Below are 20,468 nucleotides of genomic sequence, written 5' to 3'. Positions count from 1 at the left end.
ATGATGCTTTTGACATACTCTCCCTCTTACCAAAGGGACGCGGTGGCTCAATGGCTAAGACACTGAGCTTATCAATCGAAAGGTCAGCAGTTCAGCAGTTCAAATCCCTAGTGTCACGTAATGGGGTGAGCTCCCGTTACTTGTCCCAGCTTCTGCCAAGCTAGCAGTTCGAAAGCACGTAAAAAATGCAAGTAGAAAAATAGGGACCACCTTTGGTGGGAAGATAACAGCGTTCCGTGAACCTTTGGCATTTAGTCATGCCAGCCACATGACCACAGAGATGTCTTCGGACAGTGCTGGCTCTTCAGCCTTGAAATGGAGATGAGCACCGCCCCCTAGAGTCGGGAACAACTAGCACATATGTGTGAAGGGAACCTTTATCTTTATCTTTACCCTCTTACCAAAGAAGGAATGACTTCGTTTGAACTACTCTCCTCAGCCATGAAGAAGCCAAATCAAAATTAGATGCTTTGTATTCATTTTCACAGAAGAAAACTTCAGTGCTACAGAGATCAATGGCTGTTAAAACTAATATTGTCTTTTTCCTCTGAGCATACAGTATTGCAGAGGGCCTGCAAGAAGCCATGTTAGTTGGATCTGAATAGTTTTAATCAACATTTAATTCACCTGAGATGAATGAAAATGGAATGGAAGCAATTAGGCAGTCTCTGTGCTGAAGAAGCTGGTTTGGCTTTTCCTGACATTTTTGACACTTAAGTCTTGTGCTCATGAACTGAAATGTGGATATAATGACTGAGCTACGTGCAAAGAGAAGAAAAAAGAAGGAATCTCTTGTTTGCCATTGTTACTTCAAATCGATTCAAAAAATATCAATGTTTTTGAAGCTCCAACTTTTATGTCCTTCCCACCTTTCCACAATTTTCAAATGAATTAAAAACATGTTATCCTTATTTTCATGGTTCTTATGTAACTTAATAGGAAGTTATAATTGCCTTCCTCATTCAGTGACATCTGGTTATGGTGGCCATTCATAATTCCTTTAATTTTGTGGCTTTTACTATAAAAGTTTCAGTACCGGAGTCAGGCATAGTTAAGCTTGCAATTAATTTGTGGAATAGGAATGTGCTTTCACCCAAGTTAAAGCAATATTGCCTATTAAGTAACCCTTAAAGTACAGTAGTGAACCTTGTGTTAGATTGATTAAGATATTTAAAAAACTGCCATTCTGGGTGAGCTCAATAGTCTATCCAGTTCAGTATACCACCTCTGATAGTGGCCACTATTGGAGACTTCAGAAGACATGAATAAGAAGTCATAGGGTGGTAATAGAGTGATCCATCATTCTCCTTATTCAGCACCACCTTCCTGTAATAAGCAGTTTAGGCATGTCTTGGGAATGTAGTGGCTGTTAAATCTTTTGAAGTTTTCACTTGGGAGGATGAATATTTCCAGCTTTGGTCTTTGCTTGAAGATGAATGTTTATGAAAAGTTGTGAATGTCTGGTTGAGAAAGATACTGCAAAAGGGAGCAAATGAAACAAAGACCTACATACAAACACCCGCGAAAACCTCATTTGTTTTCTGAGGTTTTCGCGGGTGTTTGTATGTAGGTCTTTGGTTATTCGGGTTTTCTCCCGCTAAAATTGGAAGTGTCTTGGCGACGTTTCAACGAAGTTTGCGATCACACATTGCTCCTAGAAGCACGAAGCCGAAAACACCAGTCTGAAGATGACGAATGAGACTTTGTCGAATGTCGCCAAGACACTTCCAATTTTACGCGGGAGAAAACCCGAATAACCAAAGACCTACACACACACACACACACACACACACACACACACACACACACATGTTTTCTGAGGTTTTCGTGGGTGTTTGTATGTAGGTCTTTGGTTATTCAGGTTTTCTCCCGCGTAAAATTGGAGGTGTCTTGGCAATCAGAACACACCTCCACCCAATCAGAACACAGCCAAGCTCCCACCCAATCAGTTCACATCCCCACTGGCAGTTAAAAGGAAGAAACAGCTGCAATCACAGACATTGCTCCTAGAAACACGAAGCCGAGAACACCAGCCTGAAGATGACGAATGAGACTTCGTCGAAACGTTGCCAAGACACCTTCTCTTTTTATAAATGAAGTCATAGTGGCACAGTGGTTAGAATGCAGTATTGCAGGTAACTCTGCCCACAGTCAGAATTTTGATCCTGATTTGCTCAAGGGTGACTCAGCCTTTCATCTTACTTAGAATTATATATCACTTTGTAGTGCTTTATAGCACTCTCTGAATAATTTACAACATCAGCACTTTGCCTTCAACAGTCTAGGTCCACATTTTACCAACCTTAGAGTTATTGCTATTCCATATGGAGTTCCCAAGCATAGAAGTGATCTGAAAAAAAAAACTGATATTCTTAATCCCATTTGCACAAAGAGCAGAAAAAGAAAACTTGAAGGAGACCAATGGTAGGATTTTCTAACTTGTTTTAATGTCCATTCCTTAAATATTTTAAAGAATGTAGAGATGCCAGAGAACCCCTGTGATTTAATGCAGAAATTGTTGGGTGCAGCATTAAACTGTAAAATGTGGGAAGAATTAGGACAAAGATATGAGAATTAATTGATTGATTGATTGATTGATTGATTGATTTAGAACTATCAATTCAGTATTGACTCTTAGTGATTGTTTTCCCCCCCATTATGACCTGTCCCAAACCTGCTCCTTTAAGTCTTCCAGAGATGTACCCATTGCCACTGTAGTTGAGTTGATCCACCTTGATGCCAATTGCCCTCTTCTCCTTCTTTTTACCTTTTCTAGCAGTATAGATTTCTCCAGAGACCTAGGCCTTTGTATAATGTGTCCAGATCTGAAGATTTAATCATTGGTGCCTCAAACGAGAATTCTGTTTTGTTCAATGATCCATTTGTCAATGATTTTCTCAGGAGTTTTATCCAACACCAAAGATCAAAAGCAGCAATACTCCTTTTATCTTACTTCTTCAAAGTCCTCAAAGGTGAAATAACTACTTCTTGGATGTTATAAGTCCTTAAAGGTTTCAAGGATGAAGGTTTTAAGAATATTTCTACACATACTCTTGATCTTAACCAAAAGATGAAGGAGCAATGTGTCATCCAAATGACTCTCCAGAAGCTAAAATTATGATTTGGTCAATAGTGTTTCAGAAGTTAAACCAATCTATTAGATATTTTCTCTTATTCTCTTATTTTTAATTTCCTGTTTTTTACAAATTATGATGAGTGGGCAGGATGCTAGGGCTTCCAATTCCTTTTGTTTATTTGTTTATTTGTATAAAAGGTAAAAATAAAGGTTCCCCTCGCACATATGTGCTAGTCGTTCCTGACTGTAGGGGGCGGTGCTCATCTCTGTTTCAAAGCCGGAGAGCCAACACTATCCGAAGATGTCTCCGTGGTCATGTGGCCAGCATGACTAAACACCAAAGGAGCATGGAATGCTGTTACCTTCCCACCAAAGGTGGTCCCTATTTTTCTTTCTTTTTTTAAAAAAAATAATTTTTATTAAACAGTTTTTTAAAAAACAAAAAAAGAAATTTTTACAATTTTCTTCTTTTCAACATTTTCACATCAGTAAATATTTCTTACGTATCCATTTTTCTCCCTTACCTCAATTCACCATTTATACATATGATTCTAATATTGATTTATATACGTAAAGATAACAATGTACTCAATTTCAACCATACGTTCTGTGTCCGTTCCATTTCCACTTGTTTGTTACTACATTTCAACTGCTATATCTTCCTCATTTACTTCTTTCCTTGCCCTTTATACCCCTCCTCTAACCATTCATACCATTTCTCCCATACCATGTAGTATTCTGTGGTCCCTATTCTTCTACTTGCATTTTTTTACCTGCTTTCGAACTGCTAGGTTGGCAGAAGCTGGGACAAGTAACGGGAGCTCACCCTGTAATGTGGCACTAGGGATTCGAACCGCTGAACTGCCGACCTTTCGATCGACAAGCTCAGTGTCTTAGCCACTGATCCACCATGTCCCTTATTTGTGTAATATGTGTCAATTACCAGGGCACAAATAAAATATTGCCAACTTACATAAGATAATTTTTATGTATAGTATGTGCATCAGCAAAACAATGCACCTAAAGCTAATATTTTGAGGTACTTCATGACGGTAGAGTGCCCTGGATGCTCTACAATAGCATCTGGATGCTCTACTTCTGAAATTGTTCAGAAATACCATAAATTATTGTTTCACATAAAAAAATATGTGAAACAGCGGAACTAGAATAGAGAAAATCTTAACATCACATATTGTTGTTAATTTTATATAAATGGACTTTATGTAATGCTGGTACGGCAATTTGAACTTGAAAGCAAATACTGAGCATGCCCTTTCTTAAGAGTTCAGCAGCCATGCATTTGTGGGAAAAGATGTAATGATTAATTTTTTTTCTGAGAATTTTCAGGTGCTTCTGAGGGCATAGATAAACTTCCAAATGGCCTCAATGACTCTCAGAAAGAGGCTAACAACCAGATGACTGCAAGGAATATAAATCCTTTCATTCCCCTTCCATTCAATCAGAACTGAGGAAGCTTCTTGGATCAGAAGTGAAAAATCTTCAAGCAAAAGAAGAAAGTCCAGCTGCCTTTTGAAAGAAAGCACCTTTGGAACAACCATGACCTTGGGTGACTGAGAATCTCCACAGATATTTAAACAAAACAATTCACTTTATAGATCAACTATGTCATGAAAGAAGGGAAGAGGAATAAATTAAATTGAAGAAAGATGTGTAATCCAGAGATTCAACCAAGTGCAGAAAGTTATCAAACCACTGAGGCTACTGCATAAGTATTTGATAAATTACAGTACTTAACTGTAATTTTGGAATATAAATCTGATATCAACAGTGCCTGATATAAAGATGGTTTAATTACAGGTCTCCCAGTGCAACTGAAAGAAGAATTGAAAGTAAATTTACAATTCTCAAGAGAACAGTTTGGCTCTCTACTTGAAAATTGAAATGGAAATTGACAATATTGATGTATTTGCTTTAAAAAATTATATTGGACAATGTCTTGAGAAAAAGAGAAATTTATACTTATTTAATAGACATTCTGGAGAAGAACAAGATTTTATTTTATAAAGACAAACACGAGTGAGTGAGTTAAATTTACTAAATTAATTTGAGTTAGGATGGATTTTCTAATTTGACATATGTAATTAAAATAAATGCATTGTTCCAATGCAGTGTTTGGTGCATATAAAGTGGATTTGAAAATGTGTAATTTTTTCTTTTTTTATATATAAAGGTTGAGTAATTCCTAAAGTTTGAAAAGTATTATTGAAAATGAATTTGTTAAAAAGACTTTAAAATGCATGCATTAAAATTAATTGACTTTAGTTATAAAGATTAATTTTTTAAAGAAGTCTTTAAAAAATTTAGAGTCTTAAAATGAATATACAAGGGTTTTAGCAATAGCAATCACACTTAGACTTATATACCGCTTCACACTGCTTTACAGTCTTCTCTAAGCAGTTTACAGAGTTAACATATTGCACCCAACAATCTGGGTCCTCATTTTGCTGAGTTCAGAAGGATAGAAAGCTGAACCAACATTGAGTCATTCAGAATCAAACTACTGACAGTCGGCAGAATTAGCCTGCAATGCTGCATTCTAACCATTGCACCATCACGGTTTTTTTACTGTGATGACAGTAAAAACATACATACCTCTCTAAATATCAGCTCGGGGGAGGGAAGGATGAACCCGTTCTTGGCATGTCAGGAGCTGACTTAATTGATTGTTGTGACCTAGGCTTACTGAATCATTACAAGACACAATTAGTCCCAAATAAACATATTTTATTGTAACAGCTGAGAATTACATTCTTTCCCAGCTGAGTCCCAATTAGTTGCAAAACAAGTCCTTTGGAAGAAGTCCTTCAGGATAATCACCAACCTTTATCTTCTTTGACACCCTGACAAAGGTCTTACTTGGCAAAGCCTCACGGAGTTAAGAAACAAACAAGAGATGCCAACTGGAAACAGAGTTAGCAACGTTGCTTTCCTGCAAAAGGCCCCAGTGCCTTTGTTTCTCTTTTAAGCCTTATGGGAGGGGCCAATCATCTCCTGGCCTTACTCCTGAGTCGTCCCTTTTGCTTTAACTGCTCTTGCCTTCTGGCAGCTCTGCGCATGCGTGCACTAGGAACAGGCTCCTCCTGTTCCTCTGCCTCTCTGCTGTCTGACTTTGGGGGCTCCGGAGTCAACGCATCACTCCCAGATGGCCCTGGCCCATCTCTGCTTCCAATGCAGAGCCCACGTCCAGGCCTTCCCCAGACTCCAGGACTGGCCCATGTTCCTCCCCAGCGTCCTCACTATCCAACTCCGCTGCCAGCTCTGCAGGCTGCTGGCGGACCACAACATTGATGGGTCTGAGCAGCCATCTGGAAGGGACTTGACTGAGGCTCCAGCTGGAGAAAGCATGCAGTTGCAGACGGTCAGTGAGGAGGAGGAGGAATTGCCTTCTGTATCTGATCCAAGAAACATAGGGCAGAGAAAAGGCAGGAGCAGAGAAGTTCAGCCAGACTATTTAAGAGGAGAAAGCCTCGCCCTTCTTGATTGGCTGCACCAGAACCTTGCTATTTAGCACAGCAGATGGAGGGAGGTGTTGCTGGGAACAATATGTTTGTTTCTTAGCTGTGTGTTTTCTGGTCATTGTGATTCCTGCCTCACTGTGGATTGACACTGTGCCTTGACTTGAATTGTGTCTTGGAAACTCTGGACTTTTCTTGATTCGTGAGCTCTCTTGCGTTGCGGATTAAAGTTTCTCAAACAAAATAAGGGAAACTTTCATCCACCACAGAATGGCAAACCTAGGAATTCTATGAATTTTGGAACAAAGGTCTGCAGCCTTCCAGGTGCTTCATGTGTTTGCCTTGGTCCATTTAAGGAAATAAATGGTTAAACTATGCCTGAATCAGGAAAGGCAGAAATAATTCTGTTTCACAATGAACTGTGCATCAGAAGATCCACCCAACTGCTGAGAATGTCCATCCATCCCATATTAGTAATGTGCATATAGCCTCTTCAAGTCTTCCTGAAGTTGGATCTCTGCTTATGTGGTAGCATGCTTATTCATGTCAGATTTCCAGAATATTCTTCTATTAACAAACTAAACTTTAATGAGTATTGCTTTTAGAGCAGAGCTGTCCTGTCCCCACCCCCCAAACTATGGAAGCAAATCACAGGATATAAACAGACTAATATTATTTCAATATTTTCCTCTTGTCACTTTCCCACAAAATCAAATATATCTGACTATTTTACATACCATATTCTGTTCCTGGTACAGTTCCTTGTGTTGGATACTTACAGAATTCGAGGTTTTTACATGGCACTGCAAGCGAAATGATGATGAATGATGAGGAGTGAAAAATAAATTGATTTAGTTGGATTAGGGAAAGCAAATATGTGTACACAGCACTATTATCCACATTTCTCCACATAGTATAAATAGCTGAGCTACATCAATTGCTATCAGCGTGGGCTCCTTGTTTATGACAAAGATTATACTTTATCTTATGATGCAAAGAAATCTTGCCTCTAGGATTGTAATAATACACAAAACCTTAGAATGTAGATGATTTCTGTATCTGAATAGATAATCAAAATGAATGGATGTTCAATTATTAACCATTTCAATGAAAATCATAATAGGTAAGTTAGTTTGAACTAGCTGCATGAGCTATACGACTAAAAATTTGAATAATTAGCAGGGAGGATTTACCAGTTAACCTCTGATAACATAGATGAGTCTATAATGACTCTTTTGACTAAAAATTGACTCTTGGTGACTTCATGGGGGTGTTTCTGAACCCCTTTAGCAACTTTACAGAAATGATTGGCTATTGTCTTCTTCCAGTTTTTTGTTTCAAATTTTCAATCTAGCCAGTGGGCCTGGAATGTCCAGATTATTAGATATGGGAATGGCCGGCAAGATCGAGACGACTCAGAGTAACGATAACCAACGTTTAATCAGTTAACCTCTAACATTAACAGAACCGTGTCTACGGCTGACGCTGTGAGAGAGGGCGCCCGTTACATTCTGATAGCTCTTTTATACCCCCGGCTGTCAGCGTCTGCTCCAATCAGATGTTGCCTATTTCCCGCCAAGACAGCGCCTCATCTGGCGGCAGCGACTACGCATGCGCCAATCTGTGAGGACACAACACAGTCCAGAGATATTTCACGAGAAGAGTCCTCCACTCCTCACAACAGAATACTTTATGCCACCAGGCTTGAAATTTTGGACTTAGACAATTTAGAACTATGCCGCTTTCAGTCTGACCTAAGTGTAATACATAAAATTATCTGCTACAATGACTACTTCAGCTTCAACCGCAACAATACACGAGCACACAATAGATACAAATGTAAGGTAAACTTCTCCAAACTCAATTGCAGAAAATAGAACTTCAGCAACAGAGTGGTCAATGCCTGGAATGCACTATCTGACTCTGTGGTTTTATCCCCAGACTGCCACAACTTTAACCTTAGATTGTCTACTGTTGGCCTCACCCCATTTCTAAGAGGTCTGTAAGGGGCATGCATAAGCACACCAACAAGCCTACGTAGCGCCCCTGTCCTACTGTCCCCATTTATTCGTATCCATTTCATGTATTCATAACCATGTTTATACTTACTGTATATCTGTTATCTTATACATGCTTGACAAAACAAAACAAAAGAAAACAAAACAAAAGGAAAGAAAACAAAACAAAACAAACAAACAAATTAATTAATTAATTAATTAATTAATTAATCAGGCTGTCAGCGTCTCACCGCTGACATAGAAAGGAAGATTGTACAATTGCAATTTCAAGATAAGCCCTGGACTTTTGCCTGCTAAATCCCTTTGAAGCTGGGTCACTGTGGAAATGAAGGGAGGAGTGACATTCCTGTGAAATGACGAAACAAGAAGTAAGGAGAGTGACTTGGAAGATAGCCAATGAGAAGCAGATAATTGGGGATCAGAAAGGGAGGGATTGGGGGGCAAAAGGTCAGTCTTGTCCGCATCGAGTCATGATCCGGTTGCTGTGCTCGAATAAAGAAAAGATTTCCTTAAAGATTGGCAGTTTGGAAATTCATTTATTTTGAGATAGCATTGAAGTCTGACACAGGCAGGTCCTGCTTAACCCTGAGGGTTAACTAGCCCCAACGGGGTGAAGTACTTGAATGTCACAGGAAAGATGAATGTAAATCTGTTAATCCTTCTGTGTTCCCATAATGGGACCTAAAAATTTAGAAGAAATTTGAGTAGGATTAACCCTCCCCGCCCCTCAGACAATACTTCAGTCTTTTAAAAATTTAATCTCAGTTTATTTACCTTCATTCAGATTTTGGAAAGCATCAAAGATATTGAGCATTTCCTTGTTACTTGAGTTTGTCTGCAGGATATTATGGTTTTAAAGGCTTCCTGTATATATAATATTTATTGCAATCAATGATCTATATGCAATCTGATAGAGAATCTTATAAAAGCAAATTAATAGACGGTAATCAGGGATACAGTATTTGTTTATGGGTTTCTCTGCTGCCACAGATAATGTGTCCACAATATTGGTGATGTGGTGGGAATCAGAAAGTAAAAACTCTGCATGCCAAAGACTTACTTGTCTGGGAAGTTGTGGCAAGGCAGGTGAAGTGAATGAGTTCCTTAGATCCCAATACAAATTAAAGTACATCTGTATATAAGTGATAGTTTTGATTTCTCCTGAGTCACATGAGCAAGTCCATTTAAGTATGTTTTTTTTTAAATGTCCACCCAGCAAGAAGAAGGATGGCAAGATGTTATGCCGTGCTCCAAAGAATTTATTCCTAGGGAAAGTAAGATATGTCAGATATTTGACCCACCACATCAGATCTCCTTGGTAACCAGGTTAAAGGCTTCCTGTAAATATTAAAATAAAGCACAAAGTAGCATCAGAGGTTTAGCTTCCTAGATGAATACTAATCTCTCAAGAAGATCTTCTCTTTGGACTACTACAGTATTGGATAGAAGAATTCCTTAGTTTATTGTGACTGAGACTTGCTGTGAACTCCCAACAAATTAAATAGAGCCACACTTTCCTATCCAGTTCTAGCAGAAGGCCAACTATCAAGATGATGAAAGTTGACTTAAGCAAAAAAACCATTTTGAAGTTGATCAGATAATGCAATTTCTGGAGTCACAATCTTCTTGAGAGTGTAGGGAAAGTCTATTTCTCAAAATGACAACATCTCATAGGAGCAATAATAAAAGGGATGGGGTGGCAAATTCATATTTTCAGTTTAAGTTTCCCCTTTCTGTTTAATTACTCTGAACTGCACATCTTTAAATTATAGCTACATTTTGCTGGTATTTACATACAGTAAATCAGAAAACCAATGGGAGTTATGAACATATATTCATGGAGTGGATTGCATCCTCTTCACATATTCCATAGGAGATAAAACCTAAGCAGCTGTCAGCGTCTCACCGCTGGCATAGAGAGGAGAGAAATAAGCCCTGAACTTTTGCCTGCTAAATCCCTTTGAAGCTGGGTCGTCGTGGAAATGAAGGGAGGGGGGACATTCCTGTGAAATGACGAGACAAGAAGTCAGTGGAGTGACTTGGAAGATAGCCAATGAGAAGCAGATAATTGGGGATCAGAAAGGGAGGGATTGGGGGGCAAAAGATCAGTCTTGTCCGCATCGAGTCATGATCCGGTTGCTGTGCTCAAATAAAGAGAAGATTTCCTTAAAGATTGGCAGTTTGGAAATTCATTTATTTTGAGATAGCATCGAAGTCTGACAGCAGCGTGAAAACTGACCAAAATGTTTAACCTTATCTGAATGCCTGGTTTTTCTTTCCATACAAATGGATACTGCATTTCTATATCTAGGGCCGGATTTAGATGAAAAGAGGCCCTAGGCTATTCCACTTATGAGCCCCTTTCACCTATAGTGAAAGTGTAATTTTAATTTTGCTAACAATTTGAATGTAGGCCCCTCTTTATCTTGAGGCCCTAGGCTGAAGCCTAGTTAGCCTATAGGAAAATCCGGCCCTGTCTATATCGTGTCTATCAACTGTAGAATTTGGGATAAAAACTAGAGATAACATAATTCTAGATTTTAAGTATGGGGTTGAATGGAGATAACAATGGTGTTTTCATGTCTTCAGGCAGACGTAATTAGTACACATCTGATTAATGTGGTTCTTTTGTATCAGTGGTGAATGATGCAAATGAGAAACATCTAAAATGGTAGATAGAGTTGCCAATGCAATATTGATGGCAGCTGTGTAGTTGCCATAACTGCTACACTATAAATAAACATTTATTTGTTATTAAAAGCCTCTTAGTGATTTATAGGCCTTTCTGGTTCACTAGCAATCAGAGAAATTGAAAACATGTAAAATGATTTCTTTTACAAAGCAAAGCCACTTTAGCTATCAAAATACTGATCAAAATTGTAATCAGCTAAATTTTAAGGTTCAAAATAATATTTTATCTGTTGCCTTGGGAAAAGGCTCCTGAATAGATTTTCAAGAAATGTTAGCGTGTAAGAGGTTTTTTTTAAAACGCCTAATGGCTTCCCATTTAGTATATTATATGCACTTAAATCCCATAGAAACTAAAGTATGCCTAATTCAGTATGGAATTTAATGTCAGTACTGAGTCTCAGAGATGGCCTACATACCTACAGAAATCATTATCTTTAAGTTAGGAGAAAATAATATATGTATTGTTAGAAGAAAAATCTGGTTCGGTTCCAAGCCAGGAGAAAGACGATGAAAGTAAAATGGAGCAGGCCGCATTTTGGAAAGAAGGCCTCTATTTATTTAGTGGCCAGAAATTTCAGTGACAGAAGCATGTTTCTGGGGTAAGGTGACCAGACGTCCCGCTTTTGGCGGGACAGTCCCGATTTTTAGCAATTTGTCCCGCGTCCCGCGGCGTTTCAAAAAAGTCCCGATTTTTCATTCTCCCTCCTGAGTCCGGCTGCCTCTTGAGCCCCAGCTGATAGCTAGAAGAAAAAAAAACTGTTTAAACTCTTGCCCGGGGCTTCAAAGGGCCGCCCTACAGGCAATCAGTGTAAAGAGTTCCTGAAGCAGTTTTTTTTCCCCCTAGCTAAGCTGCAGAAACGAAACCGAAACCAGGATCTTTGGTGCAACGTGACAAAATGAGGCAGAGAGAGATTTATTTTTATTTTTCCTCCCCAAAAAAGGTAGGTGAAAAACTGCAAACAATGGGAAATTTAGGAGGAGAGTTCAAGATTTTAAAACACAAAAGAAAAAAAAGCTGTATTTAACTAGGGAATTGTAATAATTGAGATACTATTAATTGTATATTGTGTTGAAAGCAGAAATGGTTAAGTTGTGGTTCAGAGGAATATATGGGGGAAATTATTTGGTTTATTATTATTGGTAAATATAATTAATTGATTTGTAAGAAATTGGATTGCATGGAAATAATTGGAATATTCATGTTCATATTGATTAATATACAAAAAAGGTAGTTATATAACTAATTGATTTATATTAAAATGTTGAATTTGTATTAAACAACTGTATTACATAATTACATAATTAAACAATGTGAGGATGGATATAAAAATAGATGACAATGGGAAGGGGTATAATATAGAATAGAAGGGATTCTATATTTGATTAAGATTAGAGATGAGGATGAAGGGTAATATTGGTTTTTTTTAAAAAAATAGATGAGGAATAAATATGGCAAAAAGGAAATATAGAAATTGTAAATTTAATTGAAGTGACTAAACACTGTTTAAATTTGTGAACTGGCCAAATACTCTGTTCAAAGAAAATAAATTGTATGTTTGTATGTGTGTTTCTAATTACTGCTATTTATTCATATTTGTTCTCTTTTATTCTTTAAAGTTTAACCATTCATTCTTTATCTTAATATCTTCATATTTGTTTGGGGTTGGCTTTCTTCCCTTTCATCTTTTTATTGTACAGCAATCTTTCTCCTCAAACCTACCACCACTCTCTTTTCTTTCCTTCTTACTTTCTCTTCCCCCCACCCTCTTTTTCTCCTCCCTACTTCCTCTTCCTTTCTCCTTCTCCTCCTCTCTTCCTCCCTCTCTTACCCTCACTCCTACTCTAATTTCCATTCCTTCATCCCTCTATTGCTGTATCCTTTAATGCATATGGACTACTCAGAGGGCTGAAAAAGTTATTTTTGACTGGTCCTCACACTTTTGACCAGTCCTCGAACTTATGACTGTCCTCACATTTTACATTTTTGCCCTATCTTGTCATCATGGTGAAGAGAAGCAGTTGTGAAATGAGTGACATGGTTGTTAAGAATGCTGCACGGGCATAAATGTGAGGATGGTCATAAGTGTGAGGACCAGTCAAAAGTGCGAGGACCTGTCAGAAATGACTTTTTTCAGCCCTCTGGTTAGTCCTTTTGTGCATATGGACTACTCAGAGGGCTGAAAAAGTTATTTTTGACTGGTCCTCACACTTTTGACCAGTCCTTGAACTTACGACTGTCCTCACATTTTACATTTTTGCCCTATCTTGTCATCATGGTGAAGAGAAGCAGTTGTGAAATGAGTGACATGGTTGTTAAGAATGCTGCATGGGCATAAATATGAGGATGGTCATAAGTGTGAGGACCAGTCAAAAGTGCGAGGACCTGTCAGAAATGACTTTTTTCAGCCCTCTGGTTAGTCCTTTTGTGCATATGGACTACTCAGAGGGCTGAAAAGGTTATTTTTGACTGGTCCTCACACTTTTGACCGGTCCTCGAACTTACGACTGTCCTCACATTTTACGTTTTTGCCCTATCTTGTCACCATGGTGAAGAGAAGCAGTTGTGAAATGAGTGACATGGTTGTTAAGAATACTGTACGGGCATAAATGTGAGGATGGTCATAAGTGTGAGGACCAGTCAAAAGTGTGAGGACCTGTCAGAAATGACTTTTCAGCCCTCTGAGTAGTCCCTATACACATAGCCATGGCCACCCGGTCACATGACCAGCTAGCCATGCCCACCCAGTCACATGGCCTCCAAGCCACGCCCACACAATAAGTCACGCCCACAATAGTGTCCTTACCAATGTTAAAATCTGTTCACCTTACCCTATACACATAGCCATGGCCACCCGGTCACATGACCAGCTAGCCACTCCCACCCGGTCACACGACCAGCTAGCCACGCCCACAAAATAAGCCACGCCCACAATGTCCCTCTTTACCAATGTTAAAATCTGGTCACCTTATTCTGGGGTGACTGACAAAATGGAGTTGAGATAGGTGGGCTTTTATACATTCTTTGGGGCCTCATGATTGAGATGCCTGTTCCTATGCAAGAACATCTCCTTTAATAATCTAATGGCTGTTGCCAGATTCCTATGGGGCCATGGCTGGCTCTACAGGCAAAAGGGGAAATATAAATCCTAGATGTTTGTTTAAGCTAATCTTGTCAACTTTGGCTTGCCTAATTGTGTTGCTTATCTGGAGTCTCTGCTTGCTCTTTGAACAGATCTTTCTAAATGGAAACAAAATCTACTAAAGACTTCATGCTTCTGCTTGAGGCTATTTTCCTATAGAAGGAAACCTGGGACTTCTTTCTGCCTTAAAAAAAAAAATTCTCCATTTTTCCTTTGGGAAAATATTCTATCCTGCTTCTTTTATTCTTTGGCATGGCATGTGGCATATAAGCATTCTGCATCCAAAAGTTTCCAGTTTTTGGCTTTGTAACAGAGTCATGGACAATGGATCAAATTGATCAAGTAATACCTCTTGGATACCATATAATGAAGCAAAAGAGAATGGGAGCACCCTATTCCCAGTTTCCTTGGACCTTGTTCTTTCTCTCTCTTTTCTCTACCAAGTAGCAAAGTACCTTGTAATTAGGCAAAAGTTTAAAGGAAGCTAAACAACCAGGTGACAAATAATAAAAACATTTTATGCTTGAAAATTGCAGGAGTCACTCCAGTCCATGTTTCCCAATGCTGACATCTTTCAGATCTATGGATTTCAACACTCAGAAATCCCAACATTGGAATATTGATTTAAGAATTCTGGAAGGTAAAAAGAATCAGAACACTAAATACAAACTAAGTGGACATGACCTTGTAAATGACCCTCACTCTGTCAAGGACCTTGGAGTAGTCATATCAAATGATCTAAGTGCCAAAGCCCACTGTAACAACATCGCCAAAAAGGTATTAAGGGTTGTAAACCTAATCTTGCGTAGCTTCTTCTCTGATAATATTACACTACTAACCAGAGCATACAAAACATTTGCTAGACCAATTCTCGAATACAGATCATCTGTCTGGAACCAGCACTGCATATCGGACATTAATACAATTGAGCATGTCCAGAAATATTCACAAGAAGAGTCTTCCACTCCTCTGCTCGCAAAAAATACCTTATGCCACCAGACTTGAAATTCTGAGTTTAGAAAATTTAGAAGCATAGCTCATAAAATCATCTGCTACAATGTCCTACCTGTCAATGACTACTTCAGCTTCAACCACAACAATGCACGAGCACACAATAGATACAAACTTAACGTGAACCGCTCCAAACTCGATTGCAGAAAATATGACTTCAGTAACAGAGTTGTTAATGCCTGGAATGCACTACCAGATTCTGTGGCTCATCCCCAAGCCCCCAAAACTTTAACCTAAAACTGTCTACTGTTGACCTCACCCCATTCCTAAGAGGTCTGTAATGGGCATGCATAAGAGCACCAGCGTGCCTACCGTCCCTGTCCTAATGTTCCCTTTAATTGTATTCATTTTATGTATTCAATTCATGCTTATACTTATATATATTATCTAATATGTACTCGACAAAATAAAATAAATAAAAATTAAAAAGGTGGTCTACGCTTAAGCAAGTTGCCATGTTCGGAAGACCCTGGTATAAATATTACTGAGATACGTGATACAGATTTGGCCTGGGACATAGTCTTCTACCTCTTCCATTCATAGGGAAAGCATCTACAAAGGATGGTCTATTTGTATGGCTCTCCATTCATTGCTACAGGAAAACGAATAAATGCAATATGGATTTCAAGTGAATAAGAGGACAAAACCTGTTTTTGCTGGTTCTTGTTCTCATTTCAGCTCCTATACCGATGGACAGTAATAAAATGAAGTCAGAAGTATATTGCTCAGATGAGATCACTGTGGTGCAATATAAGCCTATTAAATACTTCTATTTGTGTCCTGCTGGTCTTAAGCCAAAGAGATAAAATGTGAGATACAGTGTAATATCCTTCATCATTTACATTCAAGCAAGAGACGCAGATTCAGAGCAACTTCTTAGACACTCAGAAAAGTGCAGACAAATGTGAATTGACCTTTTTGTAGCCGAGAAAGAAATATCTCACCCCCCACCCCATGATGTAAAGTGGCCATTAGTCAAAGGTTTTGGGAACTATCAGCTTAACAGTATTTGATGTTATTCCTTTAGCTGGAATAAGTAAAGTACAAACTTAATTTTCAGAATTTAATCTGGTGTCCACTTCAGAGCATAGTCTGCATTCCATTGGCTTAGATGAAGAGTAACTGTGAATAAAATACATCATTTTCTTTTTCTAATCGTGTCAAGATGAGTTCGTCTTAGGAGACAGGAAATGTGTGGTGGCAAAAATTAATGTTCACACAGATGTATCACTCAGACTGGGACTTACTATATTTTTCGGACTCTAAGACGCACCTGACTATAAGACACACCTAAATTTAGAAGAGGAAAACAAACAAACAAAAAAAGGTTTTGGCCTCTGTGTGCCCTGTGTGTGGGCCTTTTTTGGGGCCTTTTTTCAGCCTGTTTTCGAGGCTTTTTTTTGGCCCATTTTTGAGGGTTTTTTTGGCCCGTTTTTGAGGGTTTTTTCGACCCATTTTTTCTGAAGAAAAACCCCAAAATAAAGCATGCGGAGGCCAAAAAGTGGCTGGTGGGTGGGCAGGGCTTTGGCAATATTCAGTCTATAAGATGCACAGGCATTTTCACCCCTTTTTGAGAGACAAAAAAGTGCATTTTATAGTCCGAAAAATATGGTATTTCATGTGCATATGATAATATTACTTAAGCTGGTTTGGGTTTTGAGAGAGGTAAAGTCTTGAAAGAAAAAACACTTTGAATTGGCAATAAATTTCTATTTCTTTCAGTCATCTTATAGAGGAAACTGAGTACTTAGAGATTGTTACCACCCCTGGTATGCTTCAAATCAATGGAGAAAACTTAAAGAAGGTGGGTTTTTTTTTGGTATCTGGGATCCCATCTCCAAGGCAATGGCGACATCAATGGTGAGGTGTGAGCAAGGGTGAATGCCGCCTGGATGTGTTAGCGATAACTCACAGGTATGTTTTGTGACAGATGAATGCCAACCCATCTTAAATCTAAGATTTACAAGACAACCATCCGCCCTGTCGCACTGTATGGCACTGAATGCTGGGCAGCAACAACAGGGCCACGGAAATGTGAAAGCTCCGTTGGATATAGAGCATCTCCCTTCTTGACCACATCACAAATGACATCATTCGGCAACATTTTGGTGTGGCACCAATTATAGAGAAGATGAGAAAAGGCCAACTCCGCTGGTATGGACATGTCCAGAGAGGAGCACCTTCTACCATGGCCAAGACTGCCTACCAATTAGAAGTCAATGGCTGGCCATCTTGCGGGCATCCAAAACAGAGATGACAAGACACTATCAACAAAGATATGCAAGCCGCCGGCCTGTGCCCTGGAGAAGCAGCTGACTGTAGCATTCAATGATCTGAAAAGTAGACCCTGCACCTGCGGGAATACACTAGGAAGAAAAAGAATCTCACACAGGAAAATGAAGGCTTGAAGGGGTAGAAATGTCATGTTGAAAACTAAAACTTATTCTGAAAACTTCTACAGAATCTGTAGAAATTTTAGAACACGCTTTTAAAAATGAGCTCAGTGTTTCTCCCAATATCGAGGCCATCTGACACTTGTGAAGTGAGTGATAAATTCTTGGCCTTAACAACTGCTGACTGGCTTGAAAGAGGAAAAAGATAAAAATTTATGTTGAATGATGTCTTTAAGCTCCAAAGCTTGTCAGATGCCTTTATGCACATATAGAGAAGGGCAGCATAGCCCCTTTGGCTAGAAGAGAGGCTGTGCAAAACATTCAAAAAGGAAAACAGGTTGCTGCAGGTGAAGTATTAGGATATTTGATACGGAGGCAACCAAGGACAGTTTTTGAAGCAGCCAAGCTTGATTTCTGGAGGATGCAGCTGTTTTAATACTTTGAAGACACAAAGGCTGCTGTGCTCAGGTCAATGCCCTCTGGAAAGGTTCCCTGTGTTAATCAGGTTCTGTTTGTGATCATATGAAAAAAAAAACCACACCTTGCAATAATGGGATGGAATTAAATGGACTATTTTACAGGGCAGATGTCAAGTCTTTCTTAAAAGTCAGAAAAATGTGATTTTTCAAATGCCTGCAAATTTTGAAGTAGCACACAGGAAGAATTGAATTGGGGCCATATTAAAAAGTTGATTAATGATGTGCCATCAATTTGCTTTCGACTGCTAGGGACCAGGTAAACTTTTCTCCATGATAATCCTGTTCTTTGAGATCTCCCAATGGTGTACTTATTGCCACTGAAACTGAGTCAACCCACTTTTATTTTATTTTATTTTATTTTATTTTATTTTATTTTATTTTATTTTATTTATTTATTTATTTATTTATTTATTTATTTATTTATTTATTTATTTATTTATTTAGTCAAGCATATATTAGATAACAGATATAAGTATAAACATGATTATGAATACATGAAATGGATACGAATAAATGGGGACAGTAGGACAGGGGCGGTCGGCATGTTGGTGCGCTTATGCATGCCCCTTACAGACCTCTTAGGAATGGGGTGAGGTCAACAGTAGACAGTTTAAGGTTAAAGTTTTAGGGGTTTGGGGATGAAACCACAGAGTCAGGTAGTGCTTTCCAGGCATTGACCACTCTGTTGCTGAAGTCCTATTTTCTGCAATCGAGTTTGGAGAGGTTTACTTTTAGTTTGTATCTATTGTGTGTTTGTGTATTGTTGTGGTTGAAGCTGAAGTAGTCATTGACAGGTAGGACATTGTAGCAGATAATTTTATGTACTACGCTTAGGTCAGACCTAAGGCAGGGTAGTTCTAAGTTGTCTAAGCCCAAAATTTCAAGTCTGGTGGCATAAGGTATTCTGTTGTGAGTAGAGGAGGGGAGGACTCTTCTTGTGAAATATTTCTGGACTCGCTCAATTGTATTAATGTCCAATATGCAGTGTGGGTTCCAGACAGATGAGCTGTATTCGAGAATTGGTCTAGCAAATGTTTTGTATGTTCTAGTTAGCAGTACAATATTACCAACCTTACAACCTTGCTGTTTGTCAGCCTCTTCTCTTTCCTTCTGCCTTTCCCAGAATTACAACATTTTCCAGTAAGCTACGTCTCCATATAATGAGTCTGATAGGATACTTTGATCCTGGTCCTGTGTGCCTTGAATAAGAACTCTCTGTTGATATTCTGATGATCTCTCTGCTTGTTTTTGTAACCATCCACAGTATTCTCAAGAGTCTTCTCCAACACCAGAGTTCAAAGTACAAATAGTCTTCCTCATGTTTTGCTCCCTGGAGTGTCTCTGGGAATTTCATGCTGCGCAGTACAGCAACATCGCAATTAAAAGTTAACTCTAACTTAAAAAAAACCAAACCAAAATAATTGCAATTTATTTTCTTCAGGGCTACTTTTCTGTCTTCCCTTGTAAGTGACTGTTCAGCAATTTTTGATTAGCTGGAGGCAAGAGGGCTGCTTGACAGTACACAAAGTGATGGCAATGCGACAGACATTTCAAAATTGCAAACTAAGATTTTCATTTGTCAGACATTGTGGATGGTCTACTTAGTCAATCTCTTCATTTTTAAGAGTCATAATAAATTATATAGAAAAAAAGAAATTAGCTAACCAAAAGAGTTTTGAATATGCAGAAATATCTCCTAAATTGAAATTAGTAAGCACAATCCTTTGAAATGTCTTTTATAAGAGCTGTTGTCTCCGAGCAACTATGCTGTGTATGGTCAGCATACGGTGTATGGTGTATGCTGTGTATACCATAGTCTCATTATCTAGTGCAGGGGTGTCAAACTCAATTTCATTGAGGGCCACATTAGGGTTGTCTTTGACCTCTGGGGGCTGGGGTGGGTGTGGCCAGCTCGATGTCACTCACTGTGGTCGCGCAAGCACTCTGCCAGCAAAAACAGGCTTCCGAGCTCCGTTTTCAGTTGCGACGGCCTCCTGCAACCTTCTGCCAGCGAAAACGGAGCTCAGGAGAGCCGCACACTCCAATATTCAATCAATCAACTTCCACCAATGTGGTCTTCATATTCACACAAACCACGCTAACATGGATAATAACACAAAAAGTAGCTCTCACGCTTAAAAAAATAGTTATAGCCTGCTTGGATTGTGGAAAATGGTATTCGTG

This window comes from Pantherophis guttatus, chromosome 7 (assembly GCF_059756535.1).
Source record: "Pantherophis guttatus breed Tessera chromosome 7, ASM5975653v1, whole genome shotgun sequence".
Lineage (NCBI taxonomy): Eukaryota > Metazoa > Chordata > Lepidosauria > Squamata > Colubridae > Pantherophis > Pantherophis guttatus.
Note: the sequence above shows the minus strand (reverse complement) of the source record.